At 41.6% G+C, this 22,635-nt stretch overlaps 1 protein-coding gene across 1 annotated transcript in view; it reads left to right on the plus strand.

The window, feature by feature from the left end:
• LOC150091119 (uncharacterized) overlaps nt 1–22,635 on the plus strand; it is a 994,562-nt gene that overhangs the window by 89,959 nt on the left and 881,968 nt on the right. The window lies entirely within an intron of this gene.

Consider the following 22,635-nt stretch of genomic DNA (forward strand, 5'->3'; position numbering starts at 1 on the left):
GTCGGAGCTCACATTGTCCTGTAGAAAAAGATTATCTAGAATAATGTTTACAGAATCCGTCCAGTTAGTGGTCTCCAGACCATTCTATATGATCGATCCATTCACTTCTTGTGTAAATAATTTATTTCTTACAATTTTATAAAGTAGCCCCCACGGGTCTGCATTACCAGAGTTGTACACAAATTCTGTCCAAGTTTCCTTCTTCCTGGTAGCAATTGCCTTCACATAACGTTTCTTGAGATCAACGTAATAATTATAAAAGATGCGAACATCAGCCTGAGACAAATGACGATTGCTCTGATAGGTGCGTCGAGCGTGGTGGACCTGTTTCCGAAGCGAAGATAATTCTGACGACCACCAGGAACAAGTTCTGGAATTGACACGTTTTTTCCTTGATGATTTATATGATGCATTAATCAAAATTGTTTGAATCTGTGTCGAAGCTTCCATCACAGACATGGCGCCAAAATGAGAGTTAATCAGTTTGGAGAAATCAGCATTTACAGAATATTCAAATATGTCCCAATTAATGTTATTAATTGAAAAGCGAACGTACTCACGCACACAGATACTCGAATCTGAGGGACGAGAAGGTATGGAGACCGAGAAAGAAATTGCCCGATGGTCACTTGTTGTCCAGTTAGGCTGTGCAGTACAATCGTTGATAGCTAGATTACAGAAGGAATTTGAAAAAGTGATATCAATGTTTGATTCTCCGGAGAAGCTGGAGCAGTGTGAACACTGAGGAGGATCATTGCCGGTGAGTAAATGAAGGTGAGCCAGATGGGTATGCCCTATTCTTATCCGTGCGAGTACCACTTCTTCTCGCCGAACTGTCTGAGTGCATGATTGCCATAATTTTGGGCCCTGTTTCAATTGGAAAAGTTTGTTATTCGTTTCTTTATTCCATAGCTCTGTCCACTCTGCATGGTATGCTGTTTGAATTATGATATTATAAGCAGAAGCTGCAATGACGACAGAGGTTAAGTCTAAGGTTGATGAATTTTTAGCAGATATATCAGCCAGTTCATTTCCTTCTATGCCTGAATGTGCCGGAATCCAGCAAAACCTCACTAGTTGTTGACGGTGATCAATTTGCAAAAGCAAACTCCTGATTTTCATTAAAATATGGTGATTCTTTTGAGAGGGATTCTGCATTGCTCTAATTGAGCTGAGAGAGTCGGTGTAAACTATATATTTTGCAGATGGGTGTAGAGTCAAATTTTCTAGAGCTAATTGTATTGCATACACTTCTGCTGAAAAGTTGCTATACTCAGGTGGAAGAGAAGCTGATATGATAGCCGAGGGAAACACTGCTGCTGCTCCTCCAACAATTGAAAGAGATTTGGAACCATCCGTATATACCCGGTTCTGAGGACGAGGTTGCCGGTGCGGACGTGCCTTTCTGCTGCTCTTCGAACAGAGAAGTTTTTTCTGATTTATTTTCTGCTTTATTAGTTTAAATTGACATATTAACTTATTTTCTAGAGTAGCTTATATTCCTATTACGGTACTTAAGTTTAAAGTAACTTAGATAGAGATTTTGTAGGTATTACTTAGTATCGGAAAGGGTATCAAATACACGTGTTTACCGTTCGTAAATATCCGCCATTGTTACGGGAAAATTAATCAGTAAAATCTATTAATCTTGTCGAACTTCATTGGCAATTAAATTGTACTTTTAACTTTACATATAACCACTTAGTTTACGTAAGATAAATAATTAGTAAAAACAAATAATTAATACATAACTTGATACGAAAGTTATATAAAGGGATTTCGTAGATAACACTCGTTACTGAAACGTAAATATTTCGTAGATAACACTCGTTACTGAAACATAAATATTCCGTAGATAACATTCGTTACTGAAACATAAATATTTCGTAGATAACACTCGTTACTGAAACATAAATATAGCGTTATAACTGTGTTTGGATACAAGTTTAGGATTTAATTTTGTACAGAAATTGAAATTTTATTGAAAGTAAATCTAAATCATGACTCAAACCAGAGCAGCAAAGCAAAAGGCTCAAGCTAATGGGAATGCTGTGGCCCAGGGGAGAACTGAGGGGGGCAGTTGTCCTCTGAATCACAGCCTTTTAAGATGCACTATTTGCTTGATGTTTGCGGAGCAGTCAAGTATGGGACATGATACTGCCATGGGGGATGTCTTTGTATGTGTGCGATGCAAGGAGTGTAAGGAGATAAGGCGACAACTCAGCGTTGTTATGGGCCTATATGAGAGCTTGAAGGACAGGGTGGATGCCCTCGAAGGATTACAAATGAGGGGCCCATCAAGCTCTCAGCTGCCCACACCAATGCCAGAGCTTGCACTTGGTCATCGCGCAACACAGCGGCAACCCCCAAGGCAGAATGCGCTGGTCCCAAAGGAACTAGTAGTTGTTGGTGACTCTATTGTCAGGGAAACGGGAAACATGCTTTGTAAAAAGGATAGGTGGAACAGGACCAGGGTATGTCTGCCAGGGGCAAAAGTTGATGACGTTGTAGAGCGGATATCATCTTTTAAGGGCACAAAAGGTGATATAAATAAATAAAATAAATAAATATTCATTTATTGCAAATACAGCAAGCCCATCACAGCACATGGCTAGGGGCAGATAAAAATACAACGGGAATGACATAAAATAATCAAGTATATGTATATAGCAGATTTTATATAGATATTAACAATGCCTAGGAATTTTAATTATGAATTTAAAAATTGCAGAACAGTTATGAATTTTAAAAATTGCAGAAAGGACATTTGGCTTTCAGTTACAATTACTGGGTTGGATTATTTTTCTTCATTTTATCGGAGATCTGACTCCTGTAGGCTTCAGAGTTGATTAACCTGTTGCAATCAATGTTGAGATGATTTATGAGGTGAAGAGATGCATTGGGGAACATTCTGTCCATTTGTTTGAGCCTGGAGAGGTTGGATTTGAATTGCTGGTTTCTTGAATTTTCCCTGTTGGGGATAGCTATTATATTGGCTAAGTTTGGTGAATCGCATGCAGAGGTGATTAACTTTGTTAGAAGCATGACTCCAGACTCGTTGATCATCTGTTGCAAAGGCTTTGTTTTTAGGTTTTTATAAAGCTGTTGCCTGGATATTGTATGGGGAAAACGAAGCTTACTATTGAGCCATCTAAGAACCCAATATTCTAGGGCAAGGAATTTCTTGACGGTTACTTGAGGAGCACCAGACCAGATTTCGGAAGCATAGGACAGAATGGGAAAGATGCATCTTTGAACATGCTTAATGACTATTTTTCTGTCTTGAATCGCTGCTGTTTCTTGTTTGATTAACCATTTTGCTTTTTGAATTTTTTGAGCAACATATAAATAGTGGGCATTAAAGCAGAGATTTTTATCAAAAACAACTCCAAGGTCTTTGTGAGCATAAACATTTGGGATTGGGACATCTGCAATTTTTATTTCTATGTGGTTGGGTTGTTTCTGAAGGGAATAAGTAATTTGAGCAGATTTGCTTGCATTTATATTCAGATTGAGATCTTTCAGGTACTCGATGATTTCACAAATCTGTGAATTCGCATCATTGATAACTTTGCGAATATCATCACTGGCTTTGGAGATTATAAATAACTTTAAATCATCGGCATATGCCAGTAGATTTGGATTTACTTGTAGAAGTGGTTGAAGAGATGCTGAAAATATAGTACTGGAGAGAACGGCTCCTTGGGGAATGCCTGTTGAGGTTGTGACGAGAATATTGTCAGTACTAGTGGGGAAGAGGAGAAGTCTGCGATTTAGGCTGTATTGAAGATAGGAAATAATCATTGTGTCAACGAGAAAATGATTTTTTAGTATTTGAAAAGCTTTTTTGAGATCTATGTTGTCGAAAGCACCTTTGATGTCAAAATAAAATACATCGCATTGTTGTAATAGTTGTACACGTTGGCACTAATGATATTAAGAGCAGGAGACCGGCGGAATTACTTGACAAGTACAGGTCATTGATGAAAAAAAGCCGTGAATTAGGGTTGAAATTGAAAGTGTCTGCAATTCTCCCCAGACACGATAGGAGGGAGTATATGATGGGAGCCCTGTAAATCAATTCGGCCCTGGAAAGATTGTGCAGGGCTCAAGGGGTAGAATTTTTTTCAGCCTGGTCTGTACTTGTTAACAGGAGAGACTGCTTCTACAGGGATGGGATACACTTAAATAGAAAGGGTGCAAGAATGTTTGCTGATGCTATCGAGGCAGTGTTAGGTGGGTCGGAAAACTGCTAGATTGAGGGGATACAAGGACTAATAGATTAACAGTAGCCACTGGCAGAGGTGAAAGTGATTCTTGCACTGCTTCTATTGGAGTGAGCCGCAGCCTGGAAAATAAGATGCAGGATATTTCAGAGACTGCTTGGAATCATTGGGGTACAAGTAAACACATGGGTTGTGTTAGTGTAGCTAAGAAAAAGAACAAGTGCATGTATACTTGTGTGTACACCAATGCTAGGAGTTTAGTAAATAAATTTGATGAACCCAAACATCAACGGCAGATATTGTGGGGATTTCAGAGACGTGGTGTCACACAGATATAAGGAATGCAGAACTGGAATTTGGGGAGTACAATGTCTACAGAAAGGATAGACAGGATAGGAAGGGAGGAGGGGTTATGCTATTAGTTAAAAAACACATAAAATCCAAGGAAGTGAAGCCAGTCGACATCGCTGGACAGTGCAGTGTCGAGTCAGTTTGGTGTGACATAAGCATTGGGAGATCAAAATTGAGAGTAGGAGTGTGCTATAGGCCTAATGACTCTGATGAGTATAATAAGAAACTGTTCGGAGAAATAGAGTGGGCTAGTAAATCAGAGAGTCTTATAATGGGGGATTTTAATTTCCCAGATATTGACTGGAATTTGGGGGCTGGTCACTCACACAGTAGCAAGGCTTTTGTGGATTTATTGGATGATTGTTTTCTACATCAGCATGTTCGGGAGGCAACTAGAGGGAGTAATACTCTTGATTTGATTATCAGTAGTGATTCTTCATGCATTAAGAACCTGCAGATAAATGAACCACTAGGTGGCAGTGATCACAGAGTGCTGAAGTGGGAGTTACTCAAAGAGGTAACTACCATCAGGGGTAAAGGGAAGGGGTATTGCTTTCGTAAAGGCGACTACAATGGACTGAGATATTAAATTCTATACAGTGGGATCAACTGATGATATTGCCAAAAGCAAATTCAAAATGGGAAGCATTCAAAGAACTTATCTTGGAAGCTAATAGGCTTTACATACCAACTAAGATATATTGTTCAAGGTTTAGGCCAAAATGGATGTCAGATGAACTAATGAGGCATATGGCAGAGAATAAAAATGCATGGGATACATACAAATTAACACGTGACACAGACGCCTATGATAGATACAAGTTGATCTGTAACCAAGTTACAAAGGAGGTTAGGCAGGCGAAGGCAGATTACGAGAGATCCTTGGCAAGGGATGCGAAGAAAAACAGCAAAGAGTTCTTTACTTATGTAAACTCTAGAAGAAAGGGGATGAATCAGATTGGTCCACTTGAGATCGATGGGTCAACTGTTGATGACCCTGCTCAGGTAGCTAACAAACTAAATGAATATTTTGCATCGACATTCACACATGAGGAGTTATTCAGCGAGGGGAATGCCAGAGATGTATTCAACTCTAGCAGTAAGCTACAGAATCTTGTAATAACTGAGAGCAAAGTGGAGGAGAAATTGTTGAAGGTAAACACAAGAAAGGCACCTGGGGTGGATGGGATCTATCCAGTTATATTAAAGGAGGCAGCAAAGGAAGTAAGCAAACCCTTAGCCATAATTATGAGAGCTTCCTTGGACTCAGGGGAGGTACCCATGGACTGGAGATATGCAAATGTGACCCCAATTCACAAAGGGGGATCAAAGGCTGACACAAGTAATCATAGACCTGTTAGTTTAACTTCTGTTCCCGGAAAATTAATGGAGGCACTGGTTAAAGAAGCACTGCAGGATCATCTAGACAAGACTTCAGTTATAGCTAGGACACAGCATGGTTTTGTTAAGGGTAAGTCTTGCCTGACCAATTTGATTGGATATTATGATGCAATCACAAAAGAACCGGATGCAGGGAATAACTTTGATATTATATACTTGGATCTTAGAAAGGCTTTTGATACTGTTGCACTTGGAAGACTGCTGCACAAATTGGAGCAGTGTGGCATTGGAGGCAAATTGCTGCTATGGATAAAGGGGTGGTTGAGGGGGAGAAGACAGAGAGTGGTAATCAATGGCCACTGCTCATCGTGGACTAATGTTATTAGTGGAGTCCCTCAGGGTTCAGTGTTGGGTCCTTTATTGTTTTCTGTATTTATAAATGATATTGATGATGGTATATCAGGCTTAATGTCCAAGTTTGCAGACGATACGAAGGTTGGCAGGGTTGTCAAGGACACTACTGACACTATGCTGCTGCAACAGGATTTGGAAAGGTTGAGCAGATGGGCTTCGAGGTGGCAAATGAAGTTTAACATTGACAAATGTAAAGTACTACATATGGGAAACAGCAACCCCAGAGCAACGTATCAACTGTGTGGTACTACACTGACAGTGGTAGAGAGTGAAAGGGACCTGGGGGTGGTTGTGCAGGCAGATATGAAGTTCTCTGAGCAGTGCAGACGGGCTGCAAGAGTAGCTCATGGTGTATTGTCAAGGATATATAGGAATTTTTCTAGCAGGGATTAACTAGAGGTTGATTAAAAAGGTATGGCTGAATAGGATGCAAAGAGCAAGTCTGTATTTTGGCTGCATTTTAAGTAACAGTATTTTTCTGCGGAGAGTGATTATTCCCTAGATAAGGAGGTGATTATTCCCTTGTATAACGCAATGGTCAGGCCACACCTAGAGTACTGTATACAGGCCTGGAGGCCTGATTTCAAGAAGGATGTAGAGCTGCTGGAACGAGTACAGAGAAGGGCAACTAGATTGGTGAATGGGACAAAGGGGTGCTCTTACGAAGAAAGGCTTAAGTTTTGCGAATTACAGTGTCTGGAAACTAGGCACCAGCGAGGTGATCTGATAGAGGTGTACAAAGCCTTGAATGGTTTGAGCATGCTCAATGCTGATGGGATTCTTCCTCTTGCTCAGAATAATCACCTCAGAGGGCATAAATTCAAATTGAGGAAAGACAGATGTAGGATAGATGTGCGGAAATTTGCCTTTAGCCAGCGGGCGGTTGGTAGGTGGAACAGACTTCCATCGCTTGTCGTGGAAGTTGATAGCCTAAATAAGTTTAAGGCTCAGCTGGACAGGTATTTCGAACGAACAGAGGGGTGAAGTGGAAGTGGTTATTTTTATTTATTTATGTTACTTTTTTTTTTTTTTTTTTTTTTTTGGCTGATGCTGCATAAGCTTGCTTTCTTGCATCAAATGCCTCTACTAATGCTAATGCTAAATGCTAATGCTAATACCGGCATGAAGTCAGCACAACTTTGAAGATGGCTAGCATGGAGTTGTTCCACATTCAGTGTCGGTAGGCGATTCTTTCCTCATTGTAGAAAATAAGTTTCACAAGTCAGTTGAGGAAAGGGGGTCCACGGAGGATGAGAGTAATTCTTCATCTGTTGCCTATTGTGGAGAGGAACATTCCAGTTCTGTGATATTTCAAGGAGCCGTAGGCCAGCTGGTCGGATTTTACTTGGTTTATTTCTATAGAGATTAACTAGTGGTTGATTAAAAAGGTATGGCTGAATAGGATGCAAAGAGCAAGTCTGTATTTTGGCTGCATTTTAAGTAACAGCATTTTTCTGCGGAGATGCAGAGGGGCCTCATGAGTAACTAGTGAACGGTGTAGTTGGAAGGTTAGTACCCTGTGGTCAGAGGTGGTCCAATCCTCACGGTTTGTCCCGGAATCAAGGTGCTGAGCAATGGAGCTTGAGGCTAAGATGACATCTATTGTGGCTTCCCATAGGGTATTGGAGAAAGTTGGCAGGCAGTTAGGTTTGTTTAGAATGACCAGGTTGCTGTTATGAATGACCAGGTTGCCTCAAGACGTTGGCCATATCTATTTCCTCTGTGATTTTGAGTTCCGCTGTGCCAGGCTGGGGACCTGCAGTTAACATCAGCCCCTATAATGAGTTTTGCATTTGGCATTTGTAGCTGGATGGTCTGTAGATATCGAGTGGCAGGAAGACTACCTTCCCCCGGTTGACAGTATATCGAAACTAAATAAAATTGCCCCAGTGGTGAAATTACATGGGCGCACACAGCCCAGCTAGTACACAGATCAGTGATTTTGGTGATAGTCAGTTCGGGATTGCGAACGACGATCGCGGCCAAGGGTGTGTCACCATTAACCTGGACCACTTTAAATCTCAAGGGGTAGCCTTTTACCTCCTTGTTATGAGTGCATAGCTCCTGAAGAAGCAGCACATCTAAATTCTCTTCATCTGCCTTTTTGACCAGTTGTGCAGCAAAAGCCTTGGACCTCTGAGCGTTATGTTGTGCTATTTTCACGGTGTGGATATTTAGGTTTGGTCTGTTACTACCCATATTCTATTCTTGATTGTTGAGCACTTCTGGCTCTAAGATAAACTGGGCAACTGCTGTCATGGAGTGAATGGTTGGCTGGCACCTTTAGGGCCTTGCAATTGGCACATGTGGGAGGTTGAGACATGTATCGTACTCATGCCCCATTTCGGCACAGTGGCCACAGGTGGGCAGATTTTGCCTGCACGTGTGCGTGGTGTGGCCGAAACTGCACCACCTGAAACATTTGGGGACGGCTACATGCTCCCTAAAGCGGTGGCTGCCCCAGTTGATGTAAATTCTTGTTTGCTGGGAGAGGATCTTCCAGGGCTTGGGTGATAGCTCAAAGAACCAGTTAATGGTCTGCCCAGCTCTGGGTTTTGTTTGGAATTTATGGATTATGTGAGAAGTCGGTGCTTCATCTCGGAGCTCCTGTTTCAAGTTTCTGTGGAAATTTTCGCTTTGCAGTTCCTCTGGAGGGAGATTCTTGTCCACGTCTAGTGCCAGTATACAAGGCCCCTTTTGTCTAGGGGGCTCGCCAGGTGTCCCAGAGATGGTATTTTGGGGTTCTTAATAATCAGTTCAGCATCCTCCTTTGTGGCTGTTTCTATAATTACTCCTGTATTTCGCGTTTTGCGAATTGATTTTAGTTGAAATTGATTTTAGACTTGATTTTAGTGTTCTTTAAGTCATCTGTTAAGGAGTCCATGACGGTCTTCTTGACCTCTTCACTGGACATACGACCTTCATTGTTAAGGGGTTTAAGTACCACTAAGTTAGGTCTTGGTGATAGCGTTTTCTTCAATGTAGTCTGTTGGTTGGCACCTGAATTGTTTGTCTGCTAGCTCAGCTCCTGAGATTCGGGAATAAAGTCCGGTGGTGGCTTCACATATGCCCAAGCGCTTCCTCAGCGCTTGGGTATATGTGGAGTCGCGCTGTCGCATTTCTTTTACTCCACAGTCAGTGTAGGCTTCCAATTTTGCAGTTGCCTTTTCGCTTTCCAGGTGAGTCTGGATAAGCAGCGATTCCAGTGTATTCCATAGGGTGACGATTTCTGCCCTTAGAAGTGTTGTGACTCTGTTAGTTGGCTCTTTGAGCAAGTTCTCCAGTGATACTTTCAGTTGTAGCGATTGTTGGATAACTGTCGCCTCAGGCATGTTGGGGTAAACGGGGAGGTCAGGTTGTCTCATGTCGGTGTACTCGGTTTGGAAGAGGGGAGGTTCAATGATCCTTCTGTTTTGAGATTTTGACCTGGTTTTTCGATCAAATTTGGTACCGATTGGTTTTTTTGTTTTTCTTAATTGGGGGTTCAGTTTGAGATCCCTCATGTTCTGCATATTGCTCTGCAATTTTAGGGTTGTCGGTCACTGGCAGGGTTGTGTTTACAGCCGATTTCCTCGATTTACCCTCTCAAAATGGAGGGTAAATCGATTTCCTCGATTTACCCTCCATTTTGAGCAGATACGAATTGGCGAGACAGTTTCACAGAAGGAGCTCAGAAAATGAGGGCAGAGCTCAGAAAATGAGGGCCTCGAAATTGCTGCTCGACTCCCACCTGGCGTCGCCCTGCCCACTGCAGCATAGTAGAAGGCGGCATGCCAGTGACAGCCACGTGTATTTCACCCAGCTTGATCAACACGGCCGCGCTGGAGCTGTTTCTGTTCAAGGAGAGCGAACAGACCACGAAAATTGAAGTTCACACCAAAGAGTCCACACTAATCCGGAAGGTCCAAAGTCTAAAAATACAGTACAGAAAGATGCTGGTACAGATGGTGACAAAATTGAACCAACAAATCCAGAAAATACTGAAAACATTAGCCCCTCCCAGACAACAGGGGTTCAAAGCACGTCTTTCACCTATAACTTGGATCTTGGAGCTTCTTTGGATCCAACTATTGTACACGCCACAATTATAAAAATAAAGCAGGCGCTCGGTGATTTTATGTCAGCAGATACCAGTATGGTTACGAAAATTGCATCAAACTTCATTCACAGCCTCTGGGCTGACATGGAGGCACTAACAACGTCTCTAATAATAGATAATGAGAGGCTGAAGGCCAAGACGACCAGCACAGAATGTCGGGCAGAGAGTTTTGATCAACATATGCTCTCCCCAGGAGGTTCCCATGGAGGAAATAAATCGTTGATGAAAAAGACTTTTGCAGAGGCTGCAAAATCAAATTGGGGCCGATTTGATCCTGAGCGATCAAATTGGAGATCCATTGGAGAAAGGTAATTCCGGAAGACGGGGCGAACAGCCTAGACAACTATCAACAGAAATGTCAAATGAATCACAGATGGTGGCTCATCCAGAGCCTGCCAAAACCCCCTGGATTTCTCGACCTGGTGATCCACGCCATATACTAATCCTAAGACCCACTGCTGACTCAATGATACAGTCCAGTCAAGACATTAGGAATGCGGTGACAAACACGCTCAAAACCGAATATAAAGAAATGAAAGTTAAGAACATCAGACTCCTCCGGAACAAGGGCTTGTTAGTAGAAACTACAAACTCATCTGATGCCACCAAAATCTGTACCTTGCCTGCACTCAAGAATGCAGGACTTTCAATAGAAAAGCCAAAAATGTCAAACCCAACAATTTTAGTCTATGGAATTCCAAAAGATTATAGTAAGGCAGATATCTTGGACGACCTGTATCATAAAAATTTAAAATATTATTACTTCTCACAACAGGAGGTAAACGAGGGTACAACATTTAGGTTCAGCTCTGGTTCTGGCAACAGTTTTACTAACTGGGTGATTGGATTCAATCCTCAACTTCTCCACTGTTTACTTCAAAATGATCGAATATACTTAGGCTTTACATCTCATAAGTTCAGAAAATTCACCGTAGTTAACAAATGTTTCAGGTGCCTGGCCTACGGGCACTCTGCACAAAATTGCTCTCCTAAAACCGTGTCATGCAGTCACTGTGACAATGGGGGTCACATCTTCACAGAGTGCCCCAACAGAGAAGAATCACCAAAATGCATAAACTGTAAACGCAAGAACAAGGACTTCAATCATTCAGTCAGGGATATAAAGTGCCCCGAGTTTTTAAAAGCGATGGAACTAGCAAATAAGCGTATCGTTGATGGATAATACAATACAACTACAAGCAGAAATAACTTTGGCTACTCTCAAAATACAGACACAATTAGAATTTTACAGATAAACGCACAGCGCTCTCGACCCGCAGCTGATGAGATCAGAAATGTAGCCATAGAACATAATTATGAGATTGTCTGTCTACAGGAACCATACTATTCATCCCAAGTAGGTGGAACAACGCATAAAATCATGGGCTACCCCAATTCCACTAGAATCATAGCAACTTGTGATCCTCCACCCAAAACTGCAATTGTTGTGTTTAATAGCGAACTAGTTATTACTGCGATTACAGGAGAATGCTCAGCAAATGCTACCTGTATCCTCATATCCTCTAGTGTTCCATTTCTTTCTACCTAACTTCACTATACTTTCCCCCCTCAGAAGATGTGCATATAGCATTGCACCTACTGGACAAGATCTGTGATAAATTCACAAATAATAACTTGGTGGTGTCGGCGGACCTGAACGCCAAATCGACGTTCTGGAACAGTGGCTTCATTGATCCTCGGGGAGCCCAATTTGAAGATTTAATTATGGCTCACAGCCTTGGTATTAAAATGTACAAAATAAACCATTTACTTTCTCCACTACCAACGGAGAATCAAACATTGACGTCACACTTACTTCCATAAGGATGGAAGACAAAACTGGAAACTGGGACGTGAAACACTCCTTGGTGAACAGCGATCACAGGGCTCTCACGTTCAACATATCAAAGAACTCCCAACACAATGACTTGACTATCCATGACTTAAGAAGATACCGTATGGATAAAGTCAACTGGAAAAAATTCGAGGATTATCTGTGTAAGGTATTTAATGGGGAGGATGCTGAAGCATTAAACCAACTATCGGCTTTAGAATATGTAGACACTGTTCAGCAACATCTATATATAGCTATGTCAAACTCAACTAAAAGGAAACATATAAGAAAGCCTTCAGTCCCATGGTGGAACGCCCAGCTTTCTGATTTGAGGCTTCAAACTCAACAAGCCAGACGCTTATATCAGCGTAGTAGACATCTTTCTAACGAGGACGTTGAAAGGCTGAAAAACAGTTATAGAGAGAAAAGAAAATTATTCCATCGAGCCATATCTGAAAGTAAGAGGACCTGCTGGAAAAACTTCGTCAAGGATGTTGGGAATACCAACCCCTGGGGGATCTTATATAAAATAATGAGGAATAAACTGATAAGTGGAGATATCTATCAGACTGTAATTAGTAATAGCCTAGAAACAACAGACTGGCACTCTACTGTTGGAACGATCGTAGATAATTTGTTTCCAAAGGATCTACCTCACTGTGATACTCTAGAACAGGCAGAGATCAGGAGGAAAAACCAGAATTATGTTGGATCTACCGATGTTTGCCTTTTTACTTTCGTGGAACTAGGAGCTGCTACTGCTAAACTCAATAAGAAAAAATGCCCTGGCATCGACTTGCTAGAGAATTTGGTAATTTTGAAATTTTTTAAACTGTTTCCCAATATCCTACTGAATATGTACAATAAATGCTTCCTCGAAGGACTTTTTCCCAAACCCTGGAAACTAGCTCTACTGAAAATTTTATATAATCTTGGAAAAGTCAAAACAAACCCAAGGGCGTACAGACCAAAATCCCTCCTAGCTAACTTAGGGAAACTTTTTGAGAGATTAATTTCTCCCAGAATCGCAAGCATGTTATCGGACCAACAATTGTACTCAGATCATCAACACGGATTCAAAAAGGGTCACTCGACCGAAGATGCTATAATCTCTCTTCTGAAATACATCCAGGATTCTCATAGCAAGTATGTCTTGGTGGTGTTCGTGGACTTCGAGGGCGCATTCGACTCCGTCTGGTGGGAGAGCGCCCTCGGGTCGCTACGTTCAGCCATGTGTGATAATCATATCTACCAAATTATGAGATCATACTTTCAAGACAGAAAGATCAATGTTTGTGCCAAACACCTGACTTACAGCACGACTGCTTCCAGAAGGTGCCCGCAGGGTTCAGTCCTGGGGCCTCTCCTCTGGAATGCAGTCTTAGACCAATGGCTGACAAAGGAAAATGGAGATTGCCTAAAAATTGCATATGCAGACGACTTGGCGGGTGGCGTTACTGGAATGTCGAGAATAATCTTGGAACAAAAGATCCAAACAATATTGGATGATTTATCCAACTGGGCCAATCTAAATAAGCTCGAAATTTCCCCTACAAAAACTAATTTCATGGTTTTTCGAAAGCAATTCAATTATGGCAGACCTCCCAGAGTTATCCTAAATGGCGCACAAATCCCCTACGTAACCAGCACCAAGTACTTAGGACTTACAATCAATGACAAACTAAACTTTCATACTCACGTATCCAAACTTTCTGAGAAAATTAAAAACTTCACCGCTGGAATTGCAAGGATTTACAGAAAAGAATGGGGCCTCAGCAAAAAGACGTTGTCTTTATACTATAAGACTATCTTCCTACCGATTGCTGCGTACGCAGCAGGCGTTTGGTTTTGGAGGGTCTCAAAAACTAAGACCAGGACTAAACTTCTTTCATTACAGCGTTCGGTGTTGCTCACACTTCTACAAGTTCCTAGGACAGTGTCCAATAATGCTCTACAAGTCCTAGCAGGAACCTTGCCTCTGGATCTTTATATCTCCTACAGGGGTATGATCTACAATCTCAAAAAAGGAATTTCTGTAAATATTTTTAACATTGTAACAGACCTTACGAACAGAATAAAAGAGGAAAAACGAAGACTCTGGAAGGAACTCACTGCTGTTTGGCAGCAAAGATGGGCTCAAAGTGAACATGGTGAGGTTACAAAAAGATACATTTCAAATGTTGAATTCGCATCATTACCCACAGTCTCAAAATGGTTTGTGCCTAGCATGACTACATCATATTTAATGACTGGCCACGGATCGCTCAGGGCTAAACTTTTCGAAAGGGGCCTTGAGCCTGACCCTTTCTGTCACTGCGGTGCATCTGAGACATGGCAGCACGTTCTCTTTGAATGTAATGATTATTCGAATGAAAGACAGGTACTACTGAGTAAAATAAATAATCTCTCAGAAAATAATGTACATTTGCTCATCGAAAATTCTGATGTCTTCACTACATTTCAACAGTTCTCTCCGGCAGGTTTCAAGAAAAGACTTGCGGCTAGAAACTCTACTGCGGAGTCATAATGATCCAGATTAACTCACTTTTGGGAAGAACATATCGGAAGATAGCCATCAACGCAACAGGAAATGACAGGTAGACACCTTTCTCCTCTAAGTGATGCTGGACGGCTCACTGAGAAGCTTTGTGTATAAACGGGCCTAAATTATTAGGAAGCTGACCTTGAAGAATTGTAAATAATTGCTTATCCGTACAGTTAAGAATACCCACACTTCTGTACACCCGAACACACTTCTCTCTTATGAAATCTTATTTAAAAAAATAAATAAATAAAATAAAATAAGATCTTCTCCCCATAAGAAGAATCCTGCAATAAACTGAAATGCCATCAAGCCAATTGAACACAAAAAAACTCCAATTTCTGCTCTGTGTCTGATAATTTATAGCTACACGTATAGAAAAACCTTCTGCAAGAACGCTAGTGTTACTGGTCCACTGTTGTTTTGTGTATTTATCAATGATATTGATGAAGGTATATCAGGCTTAATGTCGAAGTTTGCAGATGACACAACGGTTGGCAGGGTTGTTAATGACAGTAATGGCAGTGTGCTACTGCAACAGGATCTAGATAATTTGGGCAGATGGGCTAAGAAGTGGCAACTGAAGTTCAACCTTGACAAATGCAAAGTACTGCATATGGGTAGAAGTAACCCCAGAGAAACGTACCAACTGTGTGGTACTACACTTAAGGTGGTAGAAAATGAAAAAGACCTGGGAGTAATTGTGCAGTCAGATATGAAGTTTTCTGAGCAGTGCAGACAGGCTGCTAGGGCGGGTCATGGGGTTTTGTCAATGATATATAGGAATTTTGCTAGCAGGGAAAAGGAGGTGATTGTCCCTCTGTATAAGGCAATGGTCAGGCCGCGCCTTGAATACTGCGTACAGGTCTGGAGGCCTCATTTTAGGAAGGATGTAGATTTGCTTGAGCGTGTACAGAGAAGAGCAACACGATTGGTGAGGGGAATGAAGGGATCCTCTTACCAAGAGAGGCTTAAGATCTGCAAATTGCAGTGGCTGGAGACTAGGCACCTGCGCGGTGATCTGATTGAGGTCTATAAGGCCTTGAATGGGTTGAGCACGCTGAATTCTGATGGGATCCTTCCACTTGTTCAGATTACCAACCTACGGGGACATAAGTTCAAATTAAGAAAGGACAGATGTAGAATAGATATGCGGAAATTTGCCTTTAGCCAGCGGGTGGTTAATTGCTGGAACAAACTTCCATCTGTCGTTGTGGAAGTTGATAGGTTAAATAAATTTAAGGAGGAACTGGTGTGATTTTTTTTTTTTTTTTTTTTTTTTTTTGGCTGATGCTGCATAAGCTCCTACACTTGCATTATGTGCCACTACTACTACTACTACTACTACTACTACTGCGAGTGCTTTAATGCATGCAGGGAACTTCCTCTCCTGCCTAAAGCTCAGGAATACCATGTGAACTTTCTACATGGAAATCGCATCGAAGAACTTCTATCGCCCAATACTCTACAAGCTCAGATTCTACCGGGGAAGAAATTAAATGAGACTATATATTTCCTGAACAGTTAGACTACTGGACAGTCTTTACAATTGTACAAAACAGAAATACATTGTGTGTGGGGGGGGGGAGGAAATGAAGGTCCTTAATTTATATACATATGTCTTTACTCTTCTTTAAATTTTATTTTGAATATGTATAATAATAATTATGCTTTATTAAATATTCCTTATTTGTTCTGTTCCCTTATAACTATAGACCTCTATTTCTTACACCCCCACGTACACATCTGACTTGGCTTTACAGGAGAATTCCAGATTCGAGGGAACTTCTCAATTGTGTATAATTCCCTTCGGAAAGGCTGAGTGTTCAGGAATAACAAACTCACAAATTAATAAACAACAAAGTTTATTTACATATATATATACAACAAAATATACAATTGAATAAAAAAACATGTAATATGCATACAAGGTTAAGTCAAGGATACCTTGCATATATTATTCTTATATTAACAATCAATATGCTATTTTCATCATTACACTCTGTGTTCTCGCCATTCTATTACAATACACTGAAGACCAATCTTAACTTTCCTAAAGTCTCTATTTGTTATTAGTCTTTCAGTTGGACCAACAATTCTTCATCAATACAAACACTATATCCAATTATCTATCCTTAGAACATTCAAAGATTCTCACTATATTCAATTATCTATCCTTAAAACATAGTCAAAACTTCTCATATGAACTTTACTATCCTTCTAACACATTATAATCATTTGAACAACATTTTAATCTATTACTTATCTTTCGTTTCTCTTGCATTTTACAATAACCCTTTTGAATTAATTAAACTCTGTTAGTATATATATAATTTACTTAAGAGATAATTTATCTATCAATTTACTTCTAGTGCTATCCCTTTTTCATTAATTAATCACTATACTGTTTCACTAACAGTCCTTGTTAACTTACAGTACTTACTATTATCTTTTTTCTTTCTTTCCCAGGGAGGTTTCACACTTCCATTTTTGGCTCACTGAGGATCTCCTTCATCTGTTTTCACCTGAATTTTCTACAGACAATTTTTTTTTGGAACTCTTGGCTGCATGGGACTGGCGTTCTTTCTCCACCTTATTCGGGCTACCATCCATTCGCTGCTTCCTTCCTTCTCATCGAGCTACTAATTTCGCATTTTGGCTCCTTTCTCTCGAGCTTCTGATTCTGCGGATTTCACTCCCTTTCTCTCCACCTCATTAAAACCTATCAGAAGGAAAACTCATAGGGCATCTCACTCTACTTTATCAAAACTTATCACAAGGAAAAACTCATAGGGTGCTACCCTCGTTTTTGCGCTCCACCTATTAAGAACTTTTTCAAGACGAAAACTTCCCAGGGCGCTATCCTTCTCTTTTCCCACCAAGACCAAAAACTCAACTGTTAACTGACACATATTTCCTGCCACAACAGAACCCTCAACTGTCCATGTTACTAACTCATTTTACTTATCTCGACGAAAAATCTCGACTGCTGTGTCCGCTGACTATTTCATTTTCCCTAGCACCAACAAAAACTCAACTTAGAATCCTGTTTTTCTAAACACCCACATAACTCAACTCGGGGATCTGTGTCTGACTCCCTCCTAACTCATTTCCATAAGCACCCACATAACTCAACTCGGGGATCTGTCTGCTCTCCCTCCCTGTTCACTCGCTTTTTTCATCCCAAATACATACCGCCCCTATGTGTCAGGTTTTCCCTTGTTCTGAGTCTTAACCAATCTTTCTCATTTTATCAACTTCCACTCTCTTCTTATTTGCCCGCTTTATTTTCTCAAGCTGATTCCTTATTGCTCGATCTAACTTCTTATTTTAAGAAATTTGTAAAATTTCTCAGGCTGTCTGTACCTTTGAAGTTCGCCGCCTATAGTTATACTTTAGCAGACTAATTTCCCACGATCTATAAAACTTGCCATCACTGCCAGCCAGTCAGACTTAAATCTAATTCCCAGCATTTGTTCCGTTTTCACTACCCTGTCTCTCCTCCAGATGTCACCGATTAAAGAAATGTCCCGACAGCACAGGGTCCACCATGCTATTTTTACCAGAGTTGACACCTTCTACTAACAGCCGTTGCTATTGGTTTCTATTGTTCTGGTTTGCCTGTGTGAGCTGGGAGTCGAATTTACCCAGGTTGCTAATAGCTTTTCAGCCTACCGCTCCCCTTGTATAGACGTTGTCTAATTTAATCCTTGCCAGTGATCTTAGTAATATTCTTGACTTGTAATGTTCCACTCCCCCATATTGCTTTATTATAAGTTTTACTTTAAACTAATATCACTTTTCTATAAAATAACATATTTGTAAGATTTTACATCTTACAACGTGTAACTATTGGTAAGTATCAACTAATATTGCTGTAAAAACGACTGTAAATAATTCTCAAATTCTGTTGCTAGAACTGTCAAACAGAGAGAGTGGTAAATCTCACTGTAATGTAAATAGTGTAATCAACGTTAACAGTTTATTTCCTTGTTAATGCTAAACTTAATAGGATAAAAGATATATAATGCTACTGATAACTGCAGGTTTCTTTAAAAATGTTTGTCTTGGCTGTGTGACTTCAGTGGGTTTTTGGAGCTCCAGCCTTGTTTTTTTTTTTTTTTTTTTTTTTACGGGCTCCCAGGCCTGGGCAGCCTGTGAGCGGGATAGCGGGCACCCACTGGTACTGCACTACCTCCAGTGGGTGCGGGATTTTGAGCACTTTGGCATGTAAGAGGGAAAAAAAAAAAAAAACAGGCCCGGCTACTCGTGCCTGGCGACAGGCACCAGACAGCAGCTGCACAGGTATTGGCTACTCCTTTGCAGAGGTCCTACATTCAATACGGATCCACTAGATGGAGATGGGCTATGCCTAGGGGCCACTCTTGATACCAGGACACACACACACACACACGTACACAAAAGCAGCTACCACCAATAGGATTTACGTGCTATTTGCCCTGGGATGACTTCCATATGGTCATTATAATGGTATTAAGTTAGACCACTGATTATTATTTATAGCTTGCAAAATTATTTATATCAAGTGGCACAATTCTAATTTCTGCCGAAACCGTGGGCAGAACAGTAAAATCAGCCGTTTGCATCCAGTATCCTGGCAGACTGCGATTGTGTCGTCGACGACTTCCTTGTCACAGGAGAAACTATATTCGTCGTAACGCAGAGGCACACGACATTCAGTAACGCCTTTTAAGTTTTGTTTTCTAATTTGAGTGTAGTTGGGAGATGAATGCTGTGAGAAGCAAGTGGTAGCAGGAGGGCAATTACTGCCAGAGGCGTAGAGTGAGACTAAGTAGCTCTCACTAAAGGGAAGCTTAAGCAACAAGTGACCTTCAGCTATGATTGTACTCACACAGAGGGGTATAGGTATAGGTATAGGTATATTGAGGGTCTGACGGATCCGGGGATTTCTCCCATCTCCGCGTATGTTCTATGTATTGAGTGACAGTACCCTGTCTATGCCAGAGGTTTAAAAATAATGTATGGGTCATGTGGTATATAGTTTGTTGTGCCCATTGTTCATCCGGCCTGTTGGCCACCGGGCCCCCAGTGGGACCCGGCGTTACCATACCTAGCGACGGGGACACCGGCCGGGTGTACCAAGAGACTAATTATACTCTGGCAGGTCCTGCCGCTTACTTTCCTGGGATTTCAGTGACTAGGACCTAAAATAAAGGTTGGAGTTATTGCTGTTGATTTAAGTAAAATTGCATTTAGAAAGCGCTGCGTGGGGTTTTACGCTGAAAGAGCTATTTCTAGAGAGCCTAAAAGGTCGGGCAAAATTTGATGTGATTTAAATTTGGACATGGGGGGCAGTCGCTGTACTGTTGGCCACCGGCCAACAGTACAGCGACTGTACAGCGAAAGTAATGGGAGGGAGGGTGTGGACAGGGGGGATGAAATAGGAAGAAGAAGGGGTCGGATAGGAAGGTGATCCCCCATTTTAAGTGGGCATACCCATGCCCCACGACATGGGGAGGCGAGGAGAGGGAAAAAAAAAAAAATAAATAAAATAAAAAATAAATTAATTAATTAATTAATTTAAAAAAATATATATATGGGGAGGAGAGGAGAAGAACAAATACCCCCTCCCCCTCCCCGAAAAAAAAAAACCGCACAAGGGAGTGCAGTTTTGGGTCGACAGTAGGCCAACCAAATCATCCTAAAGTGTTGACTTTCTGTTGTAAGCTAAGTTTTTTTTTTTTTTTTTTTTTTTTTTTACTTGTTTGACCTCCTGCATTCTTTCTAGTCGGGTTGCCTTTGGTATATTTCTATCATTGTTTTCCTTATAGAAAATAGATCCTGGGCATATTCACTGAGTGCCTTGTATTCCTCCTGAGTGTCTAACAGTCTGGGTTCTTGGTTGTCTGGGATATATTGGATTGCTGTTATTAGGCGTAGTCGTAGGTCATCATACAAATCGCACTCAAACATTAAGTGTCTCCAGGACTCTGGGTTGCCACAGGGACAGTCTGCGTTATTTAAGATGCCAAGTTGGTGAAGTTTAGCTTTAAACGGGCCGTGCCCTGTAAGGAGGAAGGTGGTATTTCGACCAGGGTGAAACCACGCTGGCGCCTTAGGGTACAGCTCGGTGACAGTGGGGAGGAATCTTCTGGTCACTGCACCTTTTTCTGTGTTGCTCCATCTCCTCTGCCAAATCTGGACGAGGTGGTCTGTCATTCTTCTCTTCTCATAATTGCGGTCATTAGTGATGTCAATGGTGAGGTCATACATTGTAGCCGATATGTGTCTGGCAAGATGGTAGAGCAGACCACAGCGGATAGCTTCGAGATCCAGGGGCAGAACTCCTACCAGGACTTGGAGGGCAGCCGTGCTAGTCGTTCTAGTTGCTCTCGACATAGTAAGGAGGATAGTCCTCTGAATGGTTTCGAGGATCCGTTTATTCACTTCTAGTGCCGCCCTCATGTACCAGACAGGGGAGCCATATGTGATGGCAGGGATGAAGAGAGCTTTGTAGTACAGAGACAGGGTAGTACATCAGAGTCCCCAGTCCTGCGAGTGACTCTAGCGATGAGGGCCGCGTATCTTCTTATCTTTTGTTTAATATATTCTATTTGTGGCTTGAAATTTAATTTTCTGTCCAGGATTATTCCTAGGTATTTAATCTGTTTCCACAGCTTAACTGTTTTGTTCTCAATCTTAATTTGTGGTGGTCTCCTTAAGTCTAGCATACATTTTAGCAGCACCGATTTTGTGTTGTCGGGTGCTAGTTTGAGCAAGTGTAGCTTCGTCCAATCTAGCAGCTTTTGCAGGGCATCATTTGCCTGCATTTCTAAGGAGGATCTGCTGTCAGCCTCGATGGTCAAGAACAAGTCATCTGCATAGGCCTGGGCCTCCACACCACCAGATCCATGGCGAGGAATTCGTCTAAGACAGTGTTCCACAGGAGCGGCCCCAGAACAGAACCCTAGGGGCAGCCCCTGCGGACTGGGCGACTAAGGCATTTATATGCTAAAAGTGTAAAGTGTAAAGTGTGTTCGTGTCAAACGGCACCAGGGGTTTCCCCCATCTCTGCGTGGTTTTCTTTGTGGGTGTAACAGATCACTGTTAAGGCCAGAGATTTAAAAGTGTATGGGATTTGGAAGTATTGTGTTGTGTATCGTTGTTCCTCTGGCCATTTAGCCGCTAGACCCCTGCTGGGGCCGAACGTTGCCCACACTCAGCCCCGTGGAGGTAGACCAGGTACACCCAGCATAATTATTTACTCTGGCAGGCCCTGCCACCTAATTTCCTGAGATTTCAGTGGCTAGGGCCTAAAAAAAAAAAAAAAAAAAAAAAATAGTAATAATAAATAAAATAAAATAAATAAAAATAATAATAATAACGCGATTTTAAGGGGTGGTTCGCCAATGAGGTTAAGTTTCGGAATTGATGCACGATTTGGCTGTTATAATTTGGAAGTTTAAGTTTTTATCGTGTGGGGCGTACACTGTGATGTATAGAGAGAGAGAGTGGGGGAAAAGACTGAAGACTGGAGGGGAAGGACAGAAGTATGAGGCCAATAGGGTAGACGACCCCAGATATCAGTGTGGCATGCCCATACCGCACCAGGAGAAGTAAACGGGGGAGACGGGGGAGGGAACGGTCCCGGCCCCTCCCACCGCCAGGATATGGAGAGAAAGTGGGCCAAGCTAGGTGTCCAACCCAGATCGCCAAAAGGCGAGGCAACAGCGTAGCTGCGGTTACAGTCATGGTTTTTGGATGTTCAGTTCAGTGTCACTTCAGGTAGGTCACAGTCTTGGTTCAGTCTCACTTGTCTCGTGTTCATCTTATGGGATCAGGAAGA

The sequence above is a fragment of the Mastigoproctus giganteus genome, chromosome 1 (genome assembly GCF_048544385.1).
Source record: "Mastigoproctus giganteus isolate SK-2022 chromosome 1, ASM4854438v1, whole genome shotgun sequence".
In the NCBI taxonomy this organism is placed as follows: Eukaryota; Metazoa; Arthropoda; class Arachnida; order Uropygi; family Thelyphonidae; genus Mastigoproctus; species Mastigoproctus giganteus.